This window comes from Gobio gobio (assembly GCF_949357685.1).
Source record: "Gobio gobio genome assembly, chromosome: 6".
Classification (NCBI taxonomy): domain Eukaryota; kingdom Metazoa; phylum Chordata; class Actinopteri; order Cypriniformes; family Gobionidae; genus Gobio; species Gobio gobio.
Window position 1 is genome coordinate 55582663 of NC_137102.1, and position 6883 is coordinate 55589545.

The window sequence follows — 6883 nt, forward strand, 5'->3', positions numbered from 1 at the left end:
ATGTCTTTAAAATAATGTCACAATATAAAAAAAATCATAATGGTCCTAAAATACACAATATTCACATTATGCAACTCTTCATCCCACAAGTTATCATTACCGTAATGCGGAAAAATACTGTCCCGGAATATAGAAATAATTTAAAAGCATTTTTTCTATTGATGTTAAGCACAACAAAAAGGACCTAAAATACATTTACAGTCGTTTTTTTTTTTTTTTTTTTTTTTAAGTATACGTTGTTTGTTTTTTGTGCATTACTGTAATGAGAAAAAAATGTGCTGGACTATTATGAAAATAAACAATATTAAAAGTATAATGGTCCTAAAATAGGATTTATTCTTTTTATGGAGCATTCAATTTTGCAGTAAATAAATCTCTATTTTGGGCCATTTCAGTATTCATTTTATAACAGTTAAGCAAGAATTTTCTCCCCCAGATTCAAAAAATGAAATCAGAGTTTTTTTTGCATTACTGTAATGAGAATGAAATGTCTTTAAAATATCATAATATTAAAAGAAAATCATAATGGTCCTAAAATAGACTTTATTCACTTCATGCAACTCTTCATCTCACAAGTTATCATTACCGTAATGCGAAAAAATAGTCCCGCAGTATAGAAATAATTTTAAATTATTTTGTTCTATTGATGTTAAGCACAACAAAAATGACCTAAACACATTTAATGTTGGTTTTGCAATTTAAAAAAACATTTCCGCACCATAGTAATGAGAACAAAATGTGTTGAAAATAATATGAAAATAATGTCACTATATAAAAAACATAATGGTTGTAAAATAGGCTTTATTCTCTTTATGGAACATTAAATTTAGCAGAAAATTTAGGTTTTTGGGGCCTTTTTAGTATTCATTTTATAACAATTAGGCAACAATTAATCCCCTAAATTATCATTACAGTAATGCAAAACAAATATTTTGTATTATGGTAATGAGAATAAAATGTGCTAATGTCTTTACTTATTATATTTATCTTTATCTTCACTTCATGCAACTCTTCATCCCACAAGTTATCATTACCGTAATGCAAAAAAACAGTCCCGCAGTATAGAAACTATTTAAAATGATTTTTGTTCTATTGATGTTAAGCACAACAAAAATGACCTAAAATACATTTAAAGTCATGCTTTTTTTCCCGCATCATGTTTTTTGTATTACTGTAATGAGAACAAAATGTGCTGAACTATTATGAAAATAATGTCACAATATTAAAAAAACCCATTATGGTCCTAAAACAGGTTTTATTCTCTTTATGGAACGATAAAGCTCTTTTTGAGCCATTTCTGCATTCATTTTATTACAATTAAGCAACAATTTTCTCCACCACATTATCATTACCATGATGCAAAAAATGAAATTACAGGTTGTTCTTTTTTTGCATTACTGTAATGAGAATAAAATGTGCTAAAATGTCTTTCAAATAATGTCACAATATGAGGAAGAACAATCATAATGGTCCTAAAATAGACTTTGGTTTTTTCGGTGAAGCATGACCTGGACATTTCTTGATTCACGATCATCTCGGCAATGGTGATTTCTCAGAGCTCGCCTGTTTCACGCAATAACTTCAGCAGTGAAGAAGACTGAATGTCCGTAGTGCTGGAACCTGCTCTGTCAAACAGAAACGGGCAGCTTTTATCCAACTCATTCAGCGTAACACTAAAACCATCACTGAATATCGACCCTCATACGCTCAGTGATTAGATATACCTCAGATATTGTGAGTTTTTTTATATATAAAATATATATAAAGTATTTTATTCTGTTTTGTGGTAGCAATATAATTTAATATACAGCTGCTTTTCTGTGATTTAAAGGAGATCTTTGTTTTTAATCGGTTGTTTTTTTAAACAGAAGGTGCTCTGAATTTGATCGCCAGGTGCTCGGTGCATTTCGCAAAGTTTTCCTTTGCTTTGTGTCTCGCATCCGCAGGTTAAACGGCTTCTGTGGTTCAGAATAACAGACGCGCACACCTTTCACACTTGTGTTTTTCTTTGGTTTGTTTGCGTGGTACATGTATCTTCTTCCTTCGTCTCCACCTTAACAATTGTATTAAGTTGGATTTGTCTTTTATCAAATCAGGGATTTGACATAAAATTAAAGTATTGCAGTGCAAGTTGTGCAAATTTTAGTTTAAGCCAAACTTTGTATCCTATCAGGTGTTGATGTGTGATGTATATAGTGATATTAGATCTGCTAACTGATGTAGTCGAAGCATCTTTTACTCTTGTTCTATTTCTCTACATTTCACACAAACCCTGAAGAAGTGTTCATGCATTAGGACTACCCGAGTATAGATTTCCCATGATCCTTTGCTGGCCTGATGTGGGCTGGTTCTCATTAAGGAGTTGATGGAGGTCTTGATGTGTGTGTGTTTTTTAATTATTTTTACTGCTGCTAATGTAGTAAATGTGTTGTGTTGCCCTTGTTTGGGTCATTTCGGATTATGCTGCCATGTTCAGTATTTTGTTGAATTAAACATTACCCATGTTTCTCACTTAAACGTCCTGTTTGTCTTTTACTATAGGATGTATTTCTGTCTCTTTCATTATTTGTATTTATAGTCTCTTTTAGCCCTTAAAGGCACAATATGTAAGATTTTTGGATTCAAATATCCAAAAACCACCAGAACAGTGTTATATATTTTGTTGACGTGTACTTGCATTATTTCCGAGAATGTTTAAATCCAGGGAAAAAAAGCTATTTTAACCAGTACACCGATCGTTTCGGTGCGTCGCCTTTTGATGACATCATACCTGCGTTACCCTCAATTTCTGGTTTTGTTTAGTAGAAACCATGGAAACACCAAAGACGCTTTAAAGGTCCCATTCCGCATGATCCCATTGTTCAAACTTTAGTTAGTGTGTAATGTTGCTGTTAGAGCATAAATAATACCTGTAAAATTATAAAGCTCAAAGTTCAATGCCAAGCGAGATATTTTATTTAACAGAAGTTCCCTTTCAAAGCCTACAGCGAACGGCTGGCTTGGACTACATCCTGGTACTTCCTTCTTTAATTACGTCAGTAGAGCAGTAGAACAGACTTACCTCCGCCCACAAAGAAACGCGAAAAAGGGGGCGCGGTCTTGTTGCTGTCCCACGTGGAGAAGCGGACGTGTCGCGTGGAGAAAAGGAACTGTTGCGTTGAGTGTGTTTATCGCCATGTCGTCGAGACGCTGTTATTTTCATCCAGGAGTCAAATCACCTTTGTTTGGCTTTCCCAGGGACGCTGTAGAGATTATTGAACGCATACATCTCTCCGTTAAGAGGCGTGACCTTTCCAACATGCGCTAAGCTGCTGTCGAATCACAACACAGGAACTGCTGGCACCTGCGCTAAGCTGCGGTCGAATTACAACACGGTAAGCGCTTGCACAATCAGAACTCGTTACGTGTTTCTGAAGGAGGGACTTCATAGAAAGAGGAAATCACCAGCCGTTTTTAGCACAGTGAAAACAGCGGTACACAGATAAGTACATTGTATGAAAAATACTGTGTTTTTTTACACGCGAAACATGAACACATGTTATATTGCACACTGTAAACACAATCAAAGCTTCAAAAAAACACGAAGAACGGGACCTTTAATATATTATGTCTTTTTTTTAGACAGGTGAGCAACTGTTTGGATACATTCATCGACAGAAAACTATTTATTGTTATTAAGTTCAACACATTTAGTCTTATTGTTTAAATCTGGTTTTCTTGTTTTATCGCGAGTTCCATGTTTTACCATGCCTAGTATTGATCTAGCTCACTGCAGTGTGAACAAGTGTCTCATATCAGCCACCGAGCGAACACAGAGTAGCATTATAGCAACTTTCAACACACTCAAATATAAGTAATATGATAAAACAGCGCTGCGTTAACCCACATACACATGAGCGGAAGAAGCGGAAGCGCTCGTCTGCGGCAGAATAAAAGCCCCACGAAGTCTAGGTGTCATCTAGCTACGCCTTTATTTTTAATAAGCGACCTCTAGCAGTGAAAAATTACATATTGTGACTTTAAAACAGTGACACTTTTTAAAATTCTAGTTATTTTTAATTTTACAATTTTTTTTTATTCAAAGGTAAAAGGCCATGACTGCTGGTCAAACTTGACGTCTAAAGACCATGGATACAAAATTTTATTTTTATTTACGTATGTGAAACTTATTTAAAAAAAAAAAAAAAAAAGAATATTCGTTTTTTGCTGAGTTTTAGATATTTTTAATAATGTTACAGTGTAGTTCCGGAGTTACGTGATTTGTCCATATTAGGAAGCGAAAGTCGCATAGTTGGGTAAACTTCGACTAGGCCTACATTAATATGTATTTTTTTTGTGTTCCCATTTGCTCAGATATCGCAAGAAAAACTCCACAATGATGTTTCACAACTTTCAAAAAGAGGGGAAAATAGAAACTCCCATAGCCGCTAGGTTAGGTTACTTTATTGATACCCGCAGGTAAATTTGTCTTGCAGTATGATGACATAGTGAGTAAATAGTTACTTGTAATTTGATGCAAAGGCAATATAATACAAAGTATAGTGTTATAAATGTACATACATAAAAAAAAGAAAATATGATTTGTAGGATTTATGATGTTGATGCCTGTTAAAACGCGTCATCACAATGAACAGGGTCATCTGACCACATTCGTTTATGTGAACGAGTAGCCTACATTGTTTTTGGAAAACACATTTTAACCTGTAGTTTTTGTGCAATTGTAAATTATACAAATAAAAAAATTGAGATTGCATTCAAAATCCATTTGTCTTAAAGGTGCACTGTGTAAATTTTAGTGGCGGTGAGGTTGCGCATTGCAATAACACACCCTCACCTCCCTTCCGAAGCACAGAGTAGCTAGTGTGGCCGACACAGGACAAAGATGTCGTCTGAGACAGCAGAGAGTAGCTAGCGCTCTGTAGAGCAGTTTGGCTGTTTAGGTCTACTGACATGGCGGCACAAAATGGCGATTTCACTGTAAAGGGACCCGCTGTGTATGTACTAGATAGAAATGGCTCATAATAAAAACAAAACAGTTCTTTGAGTAAGGTCTTTATACACCACTAAAAACCAGTTATGTATATTATATTGCATTTCTGTCAATAGATTATCCGAAATATTACACACTGCACCTTAAATATGAGTTTGACGCTCACGGTGTTCAGTTGTTATGACTATAAACAGCACCAGAGGGCAGTATGTGTTCGCATGATCTCTCCGCGCATGCGCTCATGACGGGAAGCGAGTGACAGATGTTGACTGCAAGGTTAGGAATCAGGACATATGGACCGGACAGTCCCAAATATTTAATATCCTGTAAGGATCTACGAAAATACACCAGGAATGACAAATGACTGAAATCCTCAGAGAGAGTCGCAAGACAAACAGCTTAAAATAGACGCCAACGGCTCTATTAACAAGACGTGAGTGTATTAGTTTATCAGTCAAAATCAGTATTCTTTCCTAAAAAACAACTTTTAAATGCAAGTTTGTTTGCTTTTAGCGTTTCTGCAGGCCTTAAGAAGGACTTAATTCCCCCTTCCACAAATTAAAGCATTAAAGGTTCACAAAGTCATAGCATTAAATAAATGCTGTGCAGTTATACGTGTTTTCGGAAATGTTTATGAACATCCTTAAATCAAGATGCAAAATGCAGATATGAAGTCTTGTTTTCTCACATATTGAACAAAATTAAGTATCTGTCAATGAGGTATGAAAACTCTTCACTTCTTTAAATTAAGTTGACTTTTCCAAAAGTATTTTCTTGTTTTAATCATAACTTCATTTTTCATTATCTTTTACATTTGCACTGAAAATCATGACAACTATTGAGAACATCAAAAATATAACTTTTTGCAGTGTGATTTTTTATATACACACACACACACACACACACACAAATACACCGATCAGGCGTAACATTATGACAACATTCCTGATATTGTGTTGGTCCCCCTTTTGCTGCCAAAACAGCCCTGACCCGTCGAGGTATGGACTCCACTAGACCCCTAAAGGTGTGCTGTGGTATCTGGCACCAAGATGTTAGCAGCAGATCCTTTAAGTCTTGTAAGTTGCAGGTGGACAGGGGTCAGCATGGGCACTCTGATTGGTCTGCGGCTATGCCGCCCCATACGCAACAAACTGCGATGCACGGGCCAGCCTTCGCTCCCCACGTGCATCAATGAGCCTTGGCCGCCCATGACCCTGTCGCCGGTTCACCACTGTTCCTTTCTTGGACCACTTTTGATAGACACTGACCACTGCAGTACATACAATTTTACATGCAAAATTACTGGTAAAAAAACTAAGCTATTTCCTCACAAAAGAGGTTTATTCAGCGTAGTGAAGCCTCTCCTTCATTGACATCCATTAAAGAAAATGGCCTCTTCTCTCCTTCCCAGTGTACCGCAGGGTTAACAGCGGTTTTTCAACTAAGGTTGCAGGCTTGCCTTCAAGTGACTTTATCATAGTTTACGGCTTTAACATAAAATAAAGGCTATTGGCTAATAAAAACAAAACAAAAAAACAAGACCTTTAATATGCCCCACCTCAACTTCCTGTTTGAATAGGAAACATGCCAAAACTGGAAAGAAAGCTGCGCTCATCAGACCATTTCATGAGATCTTTAAAAGTAGCCCACATGACTCATGCATTGCATCCAAGTCTTCTGAAGTCATTGAATGTTTTTGTGTTAGAAACAGACCCAATGTGAAGTCTTAGATCAAGCACACTCTCTCTGTTACACATATTTAGACTGGCGTGACGTCTTCGATTACGACATGTGAGAACCATTGAACAGAAGCTCAAGTGAAGCATCCCTCAGAACATCAAACTGGTAAGAGACACAATATAAGTACAAGTGCTGGTCATATAATTAGAATAT